This window comes from Lissotriton helveticus, chromosome 3_1 (assembly GCF_964261635.1).
Source record: "Lissotriton helveticus chromosome 3_1, aLisHel1.1, whole genome shotgun sequence".
Taxonomy (NCBI): Eukaryota; Metazoa; Chordata; class Amphibia; order Caudata; family Salamandridae; genus Lissotriton; species Lissotriton helveticus.
The window spans coordinates 1,046,560,248-1,046,576,609 of NC_136061.1; the positions used below are offsets into that span (position 1 = coordinate 1,046,560,248).

At 43.4% G+C, this 16,362-nt stretch overlaps 1 protein-coding gene across 5 annotated transcripts in view; it reads right to left on the bottom strand.

The window, feature by feature from the left end:
- UBR3 (ubiquitin protein ligase E3 component n-recognin 3) overlaps nucleotides 1-16,362 on the bottom strand; it is a 1,992,321-nt gene that overhangs the window by 1,602,656 nt on the left and 373,303 nt on the right. The window contains exon 1 of one of the 5 annotated variants that reach the window (XM_078681593.1): nucleotides 10,983-11,296. The exons of the other annotated variants lie outside the window; for them this stretch is intronic. The gene's annotated coding sequence lies outside the window, so the exon portion shown is untranslated. Of the gene's footprint in view, nucleotides 1-10,982; nucleotides 11,297-16,362 lie in introns of those variants that run through there. 5 annotated transcript variants of the gene reach the window in all.

Sequence of the window (16,362 nt, forward strand, 5' to 3'; positions counted from 1 at the left end):
GACAGGTTTAGCTTGTTCTGCGAAGAAAGTTGTTTGATAATTAACACCTCCAAAACTAAGCTAATGTTACTGTCCCCCTCAAAAAGATCAAGGAGGATTAACATTACCCTTAATGGGTCTCCGTTAGAGGTTGTGGAGGCATTTGACTACTTGGGAGTCAGGGTTAACAACATGATGAAATGGAACTCCCATGTGGCCAAAATGCTCCTCAATCTTAAAAGAGTATCAGGAGCAATCCTGAGAGAACAACGGAGATCCATCAGCAGACCGATAGCATCGGCACTTGTGGTATATGAGGGAAAGGCACTAGCCTCAGCAGTGTACGGTTCAGAATTGTGGGGTTTCGAGAACACTGTGGATTTGGTCAGCGCTGAGAACAAGTTCCTGAGAGATTTGACGTCCCTCCCAGTGTCTACTCCTTTAAAGCCCCTTCTCCATGACATGGGCAAACGCTCAATCAAAGATGTAGTACGCCTCCGACCATTACTATTCTGGGTGCGGCTAAGAAGAACGCCCGAACTTGCCAACTATGCGGTAGCTCTTGATGAGCTCATTAGCTTGAATAGCTGCAATAAGATCGTGTGGCTGAGTAAATTGAGGCAGTTGGCCATAAACCAGGGCTGGAGGAGTCATGGATGAGCCAATCACCCCCCCCCCCCAAACAAGTCGTTAAGAAAATATATTGGGAGTGGGTACAGGCAGAGGAATTATGGGGCTCTAACTGGGGGCGTCTAACTGCACAGTTTCTGGAGTATAAACCAGCAAGGATGCTTGAACTTTTTTTTAGACTTTATCCAATCCCCAAAAGATAGATCACTCTACTTAAAGCTAAGGTATGGGACCCTCCCGCTAAATGAATTCACTGAGGGATGGAAAAAATCTGGGTCTCTACAAGCTCCATGCCCAGGTTGTCTGGCTCCCAGAGAGTCATTAGGGCATTTCTTGTTTGCCTGTAAAGCCTACGGTGGGGCGAGAAGAAGATGGCTGAAACCATTATGCAAGGAGATGGGTTTTAGACATCACAGGATGGCCCAACGCATCCTCACAACAGATACAACATCTTTGACTATTGTATGTGGGGTTGTTAAGTATTTGGGAATCGCCTGGCAGATCCGGACAAAGTTGATACAATCCAATATGATTTGAGGACTGCAAGCGATATAGGTGACTATACCCGATGTATTTTTCTAGCACCTTAGGCCTTCTGGTTTTTATTGTAAATATGTCTTTTTATTGTTTTTATTGCATTGCTCTTTGTAAACTTGCTACATGAATTTTATGGCTGGTTTTTAAGATTGGAAAATGTATTTACTTTTATGATAAGATTTTTATCGAATAAAGTTACTACAACAACAACAACAATACTAGGGTTGACTTCCCACACCCATCCCTGAACCTAAAAATCCCCTACTCATCATTGAACCCTAAAAATTCCTTACTACCCCTATTCCCCATCCATGCGTGCCCAACAACCCTTACTACCTCGGTCCCTAGTCATTCATGAACCCTAATAATCCATAACTAGCCTTATACACTACCCATCCATGAACCTTATAAATGTCTCACTACTCTTATACTCTACCATTACCTGAACCCCAAAAATCCCTAACTACCTCCATACACTATTCATCCTTGATCCAAAAGTAAAACGTCACTTACCCTATAAGCATCTTGTCAAGGCATGCAGTGCTGTACATTCATATGCTCTGCATACACTTGTCATCTAGTGTGTGACCCAAGTGTGTGCAAGTTGTTTTTCTTCAAAGAAGTCTTTTGAGTTGTGCAGCATTGTGACTCCTCCTCTTCTAGGTAATGTACATGATCATCAACTCTATTGTTAGACTGCTTGCCCACACGACGGACAAGGATGGTGGTGGAGCGAAGCGTTGTATAGAGAGATGTCCATGCAAAAGAGTGCAAGAGAACATTAGGAAATAGTGTTTACTGCAACAGCCACTGGCTTCCGGGGAAGAGGGTGGGTTCATGTTAATCTATGGCACTATATGCCATGACAGATGCTTACTGGGTAACATTTTCCACTTGAGGAGGCATGTGTGGCTGTAAATGCACATGCTCCTGCGTAGATTGTAAAGCAGTCCTCACTAAAGATGCAGTGGTAGCCTGTGAGTGTTGCAGAGAATTGAAAGTGCATTGAGTACTGCCTGGCCAACGTTGGCTTGTTGGTGGGCCGAACACGCAAACATTAGTGCTTTGGGAAGGTGTGTGGTGTGGACCATGTAGCTGCTTTACAGATGTCAGCTGGGGGAATCTTTCCAAGAAAGATTGTAGATGCCTCCTTCTTCTTTGTAGATTGGGCTCTCTGAGGACTAGGAACAGCTCTTTTGGCTTTAGCGTAGCATGTTTGGATACATTTGAGTAGCCATCTGGCTATACCTGATTTAGATAGAGGTCTTCTTTATGGGGTTAGTAAAATGCAAGAAAGTTGTTGCATCTTTCTGAAAGGGTTCATCCTGTCTATATAGTACATGAGGGATCACTTTACATATACAGTATGTAGGTTGTGGAAAGAAAACGGGAAGTTCAATGGATTGGTTCAGGTCAAACAATTAGACCACCTTCTTAAGGAATTTGAGGATGGTGAGAAGGACAATCCTATCGCTGTGCACTTAAAATAAAGGTAATTCTAGTGTCAATGCCTGAAGCTTACTGAAATGCCTGAGTGAAGTAATGGCAACGAGAAATGCCACATTCTAAAAGAGAAATTGAAGGGGGAAGGAGTGAAGAGTCTCAAACATAAGCCTTGTGAGGACAATGTTGAGATTTCACATCGGGCCGGGGGAACCCGAGGGAGAATGACCCACTTGAGGCCCTCCATGAAAGCCTTAATGACTGGTCTTCTTAAAAGGGAGATATGTTACCTATTTTGAAGATAGGCCGCCAATGCAACCAGGTGAGGTCCAATGGAAGTCAAGGCTAGACCACACATCTGCAAGGGGAATAGGTAGCAGACTAAGTCCTGAAAACTGGGTGTCAAAGTGTGGATTTGTTTGGAACAACAATAATGGGCAACGTGTTTCTGTTGGGCAGCCTAACAGGCGCGTGCAGTAGCCCTGCGTGCTTCTTTCAGGACGCTCTTGCATTTGGGTGGAAGATTAAGGTAACTAAATTCTAAGACTTCAAGAACCATATACCAAGACTGGGTGACCCAGGGTCTGGGTGCCTGATTTTTCCAAGGTTCTGCATGTTAAAGTCTGGCCTGCTGGGAAGCCTCTCAAGCAGAACCACCAAGTGTCCCAACAGACTTATGAACTAGGGTATGTGAGCCCAGGTAGGGGCCACAAAGATGAGGGTGAGAGACAACTACCGTAGCCTCCAAACCACAAACAGAAGGAGGGGGAGAGGCAGAAAGGGGTAGGCAAATATCCCTGACCAATTCATCCATAGAGTGTTACCCATGGACTGTTAGTGTGGGAACCTGGAGGCGAACCTAAGGCATTTGGCATTTTCTGTGGTGGCGAACAGGTCTACCTTTCAGAATGCCCACCGATGGAAATACGGGAGGAGGACTTACAGGTGGAATTTCCACTCATGGACTTGTTCCTGTATCCTGCCGAGAAGGTCGGCAAAGTCATTGTCTACCCCTAGTAGGGATTCCGCCAGCAGATGAATTTTGTGGCAGAGAGATCACAGCCAAATGCTCTGGGTGAGCTGAGGAGATTGAGTGCTGCCCTATTTCTGATGGTACTACATGGACGTGATGATGTCCATCAGGATGACCTTGCTGGTCACGTGGGGCAGGAAAGCCTAGGAGGACAGCTAAACACTTCAAGTAGTTGATGTGGAGACCCTGCTGTCTGGGAGCCCATTGGTCTTGGACAGTCAGGTTCTGCAAGTGTCGCCGAAACTGGTGAGGGAGGCGCCTGTTGTGTCGGTTGTCTGTTGTACTGAGTCGGGAAAGGAGCACCCCTGCAACATGTTGTTGGCATTCCACCACTGCAGAGAGCGATCGGTGTGGCAGCCAATCAAACTGAATTGCCCCGCTGATGTGCTAAGCCCTCCTGCAATGGACACAAATTTAATCTGGCGGGGGGACTATAGCAATACAGGAGGCCATCATGCAGAGGAGGTGCATGACTGGCCTGATTGTGAGCTGTCGCCCATGTTGGAATACAGTAACAAGTGCCTGGAGGGACTCTATCCGGGCAGGGTTTGGTTAAGGCTTGCTGATTTTGGAGTTGCGGATTGTCTGTAAGTAGGGTTAGATCTGGAGGGGTTGGAGGTGGGATCTGGTTGTGCTGATCGTAAATTCTAGTTTGTGCAGAAGGTTTGTTGTGACCCATGTGTGTTCGCGACACTGTTGTCAAGTGACACTCTTGACTAGGTAGGGAAAGATGTGGATGAACTGTCTGCGCAGATGAGCGTCCACCACTGCCAGGCACTTGGTGAACACTCACTGTGCAGTGGTGACACCGAAGGGAAGCACCTTGAATTGGTAATGTTATCCGCTGAGCACAACCCTATGATACCGATGATGCGCAGGGTGGATTGGTATGTGGAAATAGGCGTCTTTCAGGTCAAGAACGGCCATGAAGTTTCCTTGTTGTAGCAGCAGAACAACATCCTGAAGAGTGACCATGTGAAAGTGCTCCAATAGGATGTATTCGGTGAGAGGTCGGAGATCTAGGATAGGGCTGGGGGCACCGCCTTCCTTGGGAATCAGGAAGTATAGGGAGTAGACTCCCGAGCCCTGCAGATGGTGTGTGGCAGGCTTTATTGCTCCTCTGAGGAGGAGCACAGCGACCTCTTCTTTGAGCAGACGTAGGAGTTCTGGGGACAGTCTGTGTTTGTGGGTTGGTATATTGGGAGGTGTGTAAGTGAGCTCCAGACAGTGTCCATGTTCGATAATATCCAACACCCACTGGTCAGAGGTGACATGCTGCCCTGTGGGGAAAAACTTTGTAGGCACACCCCAACAGGTGTTGTGTAATCGGGGGGGGGGGGAGGGAGATCTGGGGAGGGGGGGAGAAGAGGCCCTAGGATGCTTGCCTCCGGTCCAGGGAGGACATGGCGTGGCAGTTCGAGCTGGACTGTTCCCATGAGGCACAGGGTCAAGACTGATTTGCATATGGCCAGATCTGAACTGGGGTGGCATGGTGAGCAAAAGAATGATGGATTTAACCCAGATCTCTTGACTGGGGGTGAATGTTTTGATTTGTTCTGCATTCCGTCCACCAATTGTGTCTCTTTTGCAAAAAATAAAAGCAATCATGGGTCAAGGTGATCATAAGCAAAGAAGCTAGAATTTGAACCAAAGAACCCCAGTCCTGAGGTGAATTATAATATGGTCAAGGAGCATGAAAGTGCAACGTAACCCACAAATGTAATGCAAAATGGAGATTAGGTAAGCGCACCGCTGCTCAAGATGAAATCCAATATGAAACCAATTGACATAAAAATCAACCGCACTCACACTTTGCCATGACGACATGAAAGGGACTAGACAAGCAAGTTGTGAGAATATGTATACTGGAACACTTTATTTCACCTTTGAACATGATCGAACTATGCCACTGAAAAGCTGATGCTTATAGACAAACAATAATGAAAACCCTGAGGCAAGAACAATTCGCAAAACTGTTCACATCCTGGGAGTTACGGAAATCTAAGGATGATGGAATACCAGAGAAGTTTGGTAAGGGTTACTGGTTAAGCTTTTTGGGAGGGGCAACTTTTATTCTCTCCTCGAAAATCAGTGAGAGCACACAGGTCGCTTGGGACAAAAACATTGTCTCCAGCTGCACCATGCTCCTGACTGTTCAACTAATTAGATGTCACATTCCCACCAGACAGGGAGTAAAACATTGTCTCCAGCTGCACCATGCTCCTGACTGTTCAACTAATTAGATGTCACATTCCCACCAGACAGGGAGTGTAAACACTTAGCATATCAGGGCAGTAAAATATCCCTAAAATATAAACATATAAAAAAATATATAAAAAATACACAATGCTATACCTGGCGAAACTAAAAGTGACCCATGTGGGCAAACAACACTTACTTAATACAGCAGAGGCAATCAAGTTTCTCAAGAGAGACCAGCCACTAAAAGAGAAGAGCTCCTAGAATCATGAGGGAACAACAATAGCACTGAATCCTCTGTACACCACTAACGAAAGTAAAGAGGAGAGTGACGCCTTAAGGTGGAACTCACCAAACTGATAACTTTATATAGTAATATGGCATGTGGCGGAACCAGCTCGTGAGCTACTGTGTTAATTGCCAATTCAGTTTTTCGGATTCTAGCACTAAAGCAAAACTAAATTTGCAAAGATGCTGCTTGGACCATAAACATGCAGTTAAACAATCAAAACAATACAGTCCAAAAAAACAAATCCTCAAAACTCCATATTTTCAGAGCCAGAAAACAGAACGGACACCAATTTTCCTCGTGCAATCTGTTTTATTCAATGCATTCTGCGATGACACGTTTCAGCCCCTAGAGGCCTTGATCACATGACAAACTTGTGTTTCCTTTCTTATTTAAAGTGATAGTGCATCACAACAATAGAAAACAGGCTATCCGTCTGGTTTTCTTCAGCAGTGTTCATTTCAATTATACAATTAAATTCATTGTACAAATAATCCCATGTTGTTGTGGTCATGTATCGGTACCCCTATGTCATGGATAGTACCACATTTAAATGTAGATATAAATATATAAACGTATAAATATGTAAATAGATAAATAAATACATACATCTACGTCACCACTCAGCTTAATCCTTGAACTTTGTGCAAATTGTGCATTTAATCAGTGCAAAGGACTCTTTTAAATAGTGCAAACTTACAAATGACATAGTATATCCTTCTAAGTCTACCCCAACTTGGGACTGATAGGAACAAGACAATGTTTTTCATTAAAAAGGCTGGCCTCACTTATACTTCATATTAGATGTTCACAATGCTTGCCTTCATCTTATTATTACGATGTACAACTCCAACTCCCATATGATCACCTTCATATGTTGCTTTCTTTGATTATTTGGATCCTGTTAATCATCTATCAAACATAACTTGAAGATGAGTCAGGGACCAACTGCCGTATCATAAAACTATGATCACCTTCATATGTTGCTTTCTTTGATTATTTGGATCCTGTTAATCATCTATCAAACATAACTTGAAGATGAGTCAGGGACCAACTGCCGTATCATAAAACTAATACTAAAAGTGCCTAGTGCTATAAAGTGCATGCTAGTGATGTCCCTTCGGTTGACCTTCAACCTATGGAACCTTCTAAAAAACATATGTATAAAACATGTGGCCAACATAGGTACTTTAAATCCCAGTTATCCTATATGTCCAAAGTAGTGGTTAAAGGAGGCCTGATAATACAAGGGATTACATCCCAAATAGGTTCTTACTTATTTCAATTCTGAAGTGTAATACAACCTAACTATAAACAGCTAAGACATACTGGTATGAAAAACTGAAACAAATCAATTTCATTCATGAATTTCCAAAATTCCTACATACAGAGATTGTTCTTAAAGCCATATGTGCAAGTCCTCTGTTGTGTTCAATCTATTTGATTTTTACTATCCAGTTCCAATATGTTCTTGGTCTCCAAGCGCCTGAGAATTGCCTCCCTATTCCCCCCACGGTTGGGGCAAAGAACACTATCTATAACAAAATACGTTGCAAGTCATTCGAATGTACTTCCTTAAAATGACGTGCAACAGGATAGGACTCGTCTGAGTTGGTAATGGCCCTTAGGTGCTGGAGCACTCTCTTGTGATCCTGCAGCTTAGTGATACCCACATACTGCAGGCCACACAAGAACTCCAGCACATATATTGCATATTCAGACTTGCACGTCAGCCACTTGTCAATAATGCAGGGCTTGTCTTTGAATGGTGTGGAATATGCGGTTTTATTAATTCCATACTTACAGGCTCTACATGACTGACACTTAAAAAATCCTTTCCGATTAGTTAGCCAACTGCTCTTGGATTTTGTTTCAGGGCTATTGTCAACCACCAGATCCCTGGTACTGGGTGCCCTTGTATAAGTGACTGTGGGTGAGCATGGTAACTCCTCCCCCAAAATTGGGTCACTTAAAATTAAATGTCAACTCTTCTTTAGAATTCCATACAGACTATCTTTCTGTCTGTTATAGGTTAATATAAGTCTAGGACTATTGTTCTTTTTGTCCACCTTGGGTTTGTGAGGGTGTAGGGGGAGTGCTCATTGTACCCTTCGTTGTTTTCATTAGTAACTCAGTGCGGGACATGTTTTTAGTACTTTTTATCGCATTATCAAGGATGTGCTCAGCATATCCCCTCTCACGGAATCCGTCCTTACATTGTTGCTGAACTACCACCAAGTACTCATCCAGATAAATGATTCTCCGAATCCGTAACATCTCCCCACAGGGGATGCTGCATATTGTGTGCTTCGGATGGAAACTTGATGAGTGGAGTAGAGAATTACCGGATGTTATTTTGCGGTGTAAGCTAGTTTCAAGTTTGTCATTGGCCACGAATACCTCCACATCTAAAAACATAATAGAGCTATCACTAATATCATGGGTAAAATGTAAATTCAAATCATTGACATTTAATTTAGCCACAAATTCATCTGCACTCCTGTCACCATGCCAAACTATAAAAATGTCATTGATTGAGCTGACCCACTTAATTACATTCATAGAGAGATATTCTGCATATTCTGTTGAGAGGATCATGCATTCCCACCAACCCATATGTAAGCAGGCGTAGCTAGGGGAAAACCTAGCCCCTATAACTACGCCTCTTACTTGGTGGTACATATGTTTGTCAAACATTAAGTAATTGTTCTCTAAACCGAATCTTGTTAAATCCAGGAGCATTTAGTTGTGTATGTAGAACTCTATGTGCCTATTACCTAGATAATAGCTCAGAGCTCTCAACCCATCTTCATGTCTAATTGACGTATAAAGATTAGAAACGTCCACTGCCAACAGTAAAAATTCGCTATTCCATTTAAAACCATGAATTGGTTTTAAAAAATCTGTTGTATCACGCACATATGATGGAAGTTGTTTTACATGCTCCTGTAGAAAAGAATCAATATAGACCGAAATATTCTCCAACAAGCCCTGCTTGGCTGAGATTAAAGGTCTCCCTGGTGGGCAGGTAATGTTCTTATGAACCTAAGGCGATAAATACATAATAGGTAAAACACGGGTAGTCATTCTTTAAATATTTAAATTCATCCTAGTTTAAAAGACCCATGCTTTTCCAAGCTAACAGTTTGGTGAATAACGTGTTTTGTACTGCTTTTGTTACTTAGCGATTGCTAATCCTATAGCAGTCCTAGTCCATTAGTTGGCGCGAGGCTTTCTCCTGATACAATTTAAGAGGCCATATGACTACGTTACCGCCCTTATCTGAGCCACGTACTACTATAAAATCATTGTCCCTCAATTTCTGGATGAGTTGATGGTATTGTCACTGATGTTTGTTTCTTTTAATTGCCATTTCCTTTTCAACTTTAAGGTTCAACGTCTTTACTTCTGCCGTGACAATTTCATGAAAAGTGTCTACAGAGTCTTTAGGCATCATAGGATAAAATTTTGATTTTGGTTTAAATCCTGTATTAGGTGTGGCATTAATCACAATTGATTCATTTTCAAACATTTTTTGAGTGGATACCTGCTCATCTGGGCCACAGTCTTGTTCCAAACCACATAGGTCGTGTAACATGTTCGTATCCGCCGCAGACAGATTGCTTTGCACATTGCTGGGTGCTGCCGATTTTTCATTTTTTTTAGTTCTCGCATGATGGTATTTTTGTAGCTTACGCTTCCAAATAGAACTATAAATGTTCACTCTGGTTTGTGGGTAATTGAAATTTGTTCACGGGAGAAGGATAGTCCCAAAGACAGAAGTTGTTGCGCAGCCTTATCCAACACCATTTCAGAAAGATTAATGATGGTGTTGGCATTCTGCATTTGTGTATGCTGTTTTATTTGCGCCTCCAACCCCCCTTGTTCGGTTTGGTTGTTTTTGATCTGGCGCCTGCATCTCCGTCTTTCTTTTCGTTTGACGTTTCTCCTCCTATTGTATTGGGCTTTTAAATTGTGTTTTTGGGACGTAAAGTTTGACGCCTCTCTTCCCGTAAAAAACCTACTACTTCTACCAGTGTGTGTTTCCATGCATTAAACCCTCTTGGAATGCCTTCTGTCTCAGATTCAGTTTCAACGGATGAGTTCAGATCAGATGTTAAAACGGCTGATGTTGATAGACCACTGCTCGGGCCTGCCCTTGCTCCTTCTCCTTTTTGGTCAGCATATCTCTTATAATTGGATTTGGCCGCATCATACTTGCGCGCAAAAGTAAATATCTGTCCCTGGTCATAATCATTTTTATCGCATTGAAACGTATATGTTTTGTGCTTTTTTATCATGTCCTCATCTTTTTTCAGTCATATAGTCATATAGTCATATCTTCCCTTAGTTTGGTATTCAATTCATTGCCCTCTACGGACCTTATCGTAACATTCAGTTGGTCAATTTGAGCCTGTAAATCAAGTCTATCAATCTCTACATATTCAATCAGAATTTTCATCAATCTTTTAGATGAATCCAAATTAAACTCCCCCCTCCCCAATCACGGAGCATATTCGGATTGTCATAGCTCAGAGCAAGCATAATTCTCAAACCGCGGGGGACCCTACCCACCTCCAAGTACTTGGATAGGGATCGGTGCTCCCACCACTTTTGTGTTCCGAGCACAGCAGTTTTTCAAGTTTCCTGTATAGTTCTCTTAAGTTCGGGGTGCCACTGCTATCGCTAAGACTTGGTTTATCAATGCGCACAGTTGCTCCTTCCACGAACATTTCATCCGCGGCCTCCTCTCGCCCCCGTAGTACATCGGCGGCCATGCTACACACTTCAATTATTTGGCCCAAACAACGATTCTCCGTGCTGTTTGAAGCCCTGCACACCTCTCACCCGACTCGAATGGGCCACTCGTACCTTGTGCGTCCGCCTTGGAATCCGCGTCCTCCGACCCAAGTTCCACTGATACTCTGTGTGACTTTCTCCTCCCAGAGATCCTTTACTTCCGGTTTGACACCGGCATCGGCTTTCCATCTCACAGCCCAGCTCGAGAGGGGGTCCGTTGCGTCCGAGAAAGCCGTCTCGGCCCAAATAAAAAACAAAACGAATCCTCACAACTCCATATTTTCAGAGCCAGAAAATGGAACAGACACCACTTTTCCTCGTGCAATCTGTTTTATTCAGTGCATTCCGCCATGACGCGTTTCAGCCCCTAGAGGCCTTGATCACATGACGTACTTGTGTTTCCTTTCTTATTTAAAGTGACAGTGCATCAAAACAATAGAAACAGACTATCCGACTGTTTTTCCTCAGCCAGTGTTCATATCAATTATACAATTAAATTAATTGTACATTCATTTATATTGTTACAGTTTAAATACTGTTATGTACATTGAAAAGAGAAAATATAAAATCTTGCTTATAAACCAAAGGTTGATTTTGTAATTCACATTTTAAGCAAAAATTTTATGTAACATTTTATTTGAGGGTTCGGCTTTAGCATTCAGCTGATCTCTAATGGCAGGGTTTTTTGTGAACGTCATTTAAGGTTGCATTATACTTTTGTACTTAACAGCAACATACGTTAAAAAAACTTCACAATGGCAGTCTATCCGTTTGCCTTGTGGATTTTAATTTGGCTATTGAAAAGTGCACTAAAGTTTGGTGCGGTCTACGTCGGACAAAACAGGCTATGCATGGAGTTGTTACCGCTCCTTATTAGCGTTCATTCTCGAACTTGAGCTCAGGTTTACGCTAGAAGACAGGAGGGAAGACTATATGTGGGATCCCCAAGAAAGGGTTGAAGCAAGAAAAGTTTTAGCAGGATGAAGGAGGAGAAAAGGGGTTGATGGTGAGTATGGCCAAGCAAGAAGGCAACCTAAAAGGATAGCTCGGAAGCTCCAGCATGCCCAAACTAATTTTCGTATCCAGCCACTTGAAGAACCATTTGATGCGCTGAACCGCATGACCGAGACAGTATACTTTTACCTCGGTTCTTGATCAGCACCAATCGCGAAATTCTTTAATATCTAATGGCACGGAACAGGGCCTTCTGGGATTGTCAGGCCTGAAAGCTGGAAGCCAGAGACACAGCAGGAAAGGTCCATTGATGGCACAGAACCTCTCCTCCCCACCCCACCGTGAACCTGCTGTGGCAAGTGTACCTGGGTGAGAATACAAGGCATAGGTAACTACATTACAGTGGCAGGGGGTGATTAGCTTTACCGGGCAGACGGGGCTTGGGTGGGGGAACACAGGTTGTACTGGGCCTAGCACAACAAGCCGGCATGCATGAACTATGAGTGATGGAGGCTAAGGGGATCTTGCCTGAGACCAGCTGAATGGGAGCCACACTCTAGACTTGTGCCTCCTGCAGCAGAAACCCTTGCCCCTCTAGGATAACCCACATACACAACCCTAGATTAAGAGCAGGGCATTTTCTCTCCCAGTAGCAGGCCTGCAGACACATCAGTGTGACACTGAAGGCAACAGAAGAAATCAGGTGAGCGCTGTTAGTGCTTTGAACTCAACAGTACTTGTCTCATGAGACCCAGCAGTGGGCGATTTGGGCAGCAATCTGACAGGAAACAACTGAGATGGGGTGTGTGTGGGGGAGGGGTGCGTGCTTGTGTTTGTGTTGCAAGAAGCGTTTGATGATTATAGTACTTACATCTGCCACTACACATAGTAGTCATCTGTGACCTGTTGAGACTCATTCCCCCCCCCCCCCCCCTCCTGATTTTATCGCTGAAGTTGTATTGAGCTGTTAACACCTGGTCTACATAACTAAACACTCATCTTTGGTGGGAGAGTTATGAGGGAATGGACACAGACCATCAGCAAAGGAAAGGCGACACATTTCAATACAGTGCTGCCACCATAGTCAGGCGGAAAAATGCCTAAATGAAGTTGTGAGTTTGATGAACTCATAATTACAAGAAATTGAACGCTAACAGGGAGTCTTGTGAGGCCCTAGAACACATAATTCACACTGTGGGCATACAGATTAATCCCCTTAGAAAAGACCATCAGGAAAATAGCAGGCAAGGTCACAGAGTCAGAGACAGCACAGGCTACTGAGGGCCATTAAATTCAAGACAAAATAAAAACAAGTGGCAGACCTCAGGAAGTTGAGTGCATTACCTAGAATTTAGGGCAGAATACAAGAAGGGATGCTCCAAAAGGAACATCGTAGCATGGTCAAACTTACAGAATGAGCAATGGAGCAAGCGAGGAAATGTACCACAAAAACTTGTTCATCATGACATAGTGCTGCAGACCCGCACTAAATTCTTCTAATTTGATAAGATTTACAGAGTCCTGTCAGTCTCTGCGAAAAAGCACGCCCTGTCGCTTCTACTGGTGGCCTGACTACTCAGCTATAGAGATGGAGAAGCTCTCCAGCAGATTGTCCACTGGAGGTCAAGAACAGTACAGGCGGTACTGAAGCAGCAAGCAAATGTGAGAACGGAATATATTGAAGGAACTGTGCAACTCTTTCAGTCCAGCTATCAGGACAGGAAAGGCTACAAAATAGGCCATTTACAGGCCTGCCTGTGGAAAAATGAAGTTATGCACTTTCTTATCACAGAACTTAAGGACCCAACAGGTGAGAAGGCTAACACAAACAGATATATGTCGAACATATTGAGGTAGGAGTCCGCAACATGGCGCATCATGCCAACATTTATAAACAAGAAGATTTAGAAAAAAAGAAATTGAGCGAATGCATTTTCCCCACTGGCTTACACTGAAGCAGAGGCAGAGTTAGGCAGGAGACACTTAAAACAAAGCCATTTTTTTGCTTCAGAAATTGGGAGTCGCCCACCTGAATCTGGTCTATTGGCATGTATGACTATGTTAATGAGGCAAAAATAAGGACACTGATCCAGACGAAGAAGAGGCTCCAAAAGCACCTGTAGGAAATCCACCATTCCTACATCGTCACACCAGATTTTTCATCTTTTGTTAGACCCTATATTGTGATGTATTCCTATAGGTACTGTATCGATTCCCCTATTCCTGACCCTGGTCTGGTTAATAATTAACTAGCAGCCATCTAACGGTGCAAAAACCGTTATCTGATTAAGCCACACCACGGCACAGAAGCGCGTTATCTGATTAGGTCATAACGCATGCCATCTAATTAGACAAGCGATATTCCTCCAGCCCCTGATAAGGCATACGGAGTTCTCAAAACAAATCAAACCTACAGCGACCTGGGAAATTCCCATAACCATTGTTTTGATTTCACCGAGAACTTCAGCAAAAGAATGTGCGAACGAGCCCGTTCATATGACATCCTTATTGACGTATATATGTCCATCCTTACGTCAATCTCGGCACCTTTCAGGTATAAATATTACCGACATTGCCTTAAGCAAACACATGCGGTGGTGACGAGATCGGAGCAGCGAGACGTGCTGAGGAGCCCAGCAGAGAGCGAAGCCCACAGGCGCTGCCCCGCCTTCCTGACGCGCTGAGAACGAGACGCTGCCTTTCTCCTGCTGAGAAATCCAGCTCCGGCGCTTCCAAGCAGCCCTCGCAGGCAGCTGGAATATCAAGACCCGGGATAAGAGATACCAGCCCTCCATCATTCTAGATCTCAGGTACAGAACTGAATAACCCCTTGCAGAGAATTCTCGAATCAGTCCCTTGGCAAACAAACTTAACTTAAACTGCTACTTATCTACTCCCGCCCACGTATTAGGCTTAGGTCAGATACACTGGGGTAGGCGTGGTTAGAAGCACCAGTTGAGTACGATGAGTCAAATGTATATATGTATGTATATATTTTATCCATTTTAAAGTATCATATGGCTCAGAAACCATATCAATGCTTTTACAGTATTATTTTATAATTCTGTCTTTACTGTATGCACTTTACTTAACTACAAGTATTGCAATAATAGCGATTCATTTCTCTTGTATGAGAAAAGAGACTGATCAATAAATAACATCTTTTATTGAACACGCCCGTCTCTTCCTTTTCTCTACAATCTGGTGAAACTAAGAATGCACTGAACTGACTGAGTAAAATAAGTTGTCTTTTGTTTTCACACGACTCTAGAGATACACTCTTGATTAGGGGAGAGCAAAGTTGTCATGTTCTATGGTTGTCAGAAACTAAATCCCTTCTTGTCTATCCAGGGAGGTTAAAATCCTCCTTGCCTATTCGAGAAAGTTTCTAGTGAACTCTGAGCTAGCTGGCACAAACACAAAACTTTAAGTCTAATATCGTCGGTAGAGGACCTAGTTAACCTCTGCCCTAGGTCTATACTATTGAAGATATTATTCCAATGCGCTGAGCCTATTGGGATAATAGGAACTACACTACATGGCGCCCAACCGTTTGGATAGGCGATAAAACTAACGCAAGACATTAGAGTAACTCAGTCGTGCTTTTTCACACAGACCCCTTTTTTCCCATAATACTCCAAAGACGTCTGGAGTGGGTGAAAGGTCATATCCGTCAAACCTCGCAGGAGGAGACTCCTATGTATGGTTCTTGGTTAATTCAACGTTGAAGGATACACTGTTCCAAAATATTGTGCATCTAATCTTTGTTTCCATAGAAACCTGATCTGCAAACAAACAGAATAACCTTCCTGTCAGTAAAATGACAGAAAGTGAAGAAGAAAGGGAGACAGTTAGACTAGCAGCTGAACTCCTAGTAGCAGACAATACTCTGCTGGAAAATGACCCAGATGCAATACTCATCCCGGTCAACATAAGGGAATCTATAACCCTAAAACTTATAGAAAATGGACTGACACCAAGAGGTGGTACAGTCATATTCGTAATTGAGGCACACGAATATCGGCAGACAGAGGTATTCTATTCATGGATAAACTTTCCAGCAGCAAACACTGTAACAAAGGACTTCCACTATTACAAAATAGAGGAACCTCCTAGTGAGTACACTCCTTTCGAGGAAGTGGAAATACCACTCAAATTCCAAGAGCACCTGCTCCTGTTTCATGGCGCCCTAAAACATAATAATCACATCACCAGGCTCGGTCCACTAGGTAGACCAGGAGCAACGTGGCCGGTCCTAGCCGGATATACACCACATCCAGACATTGAAGAAATGCCTGCACCAGAGCTTTTAGCACAGCTAAAACAATTAATAAAAATACATAGACAATTAGTCCAATATGTAATGCGGACTTCAACAATCCAACCAGCTATTAAAATTCCACAGCTGACCAATCATCAGGGGAGCACAAATAAAATTACACCTCAGAACATACAGTCCTGTCTAGGTAAAGTACCCGCAAAACGGGAACAAATTCCT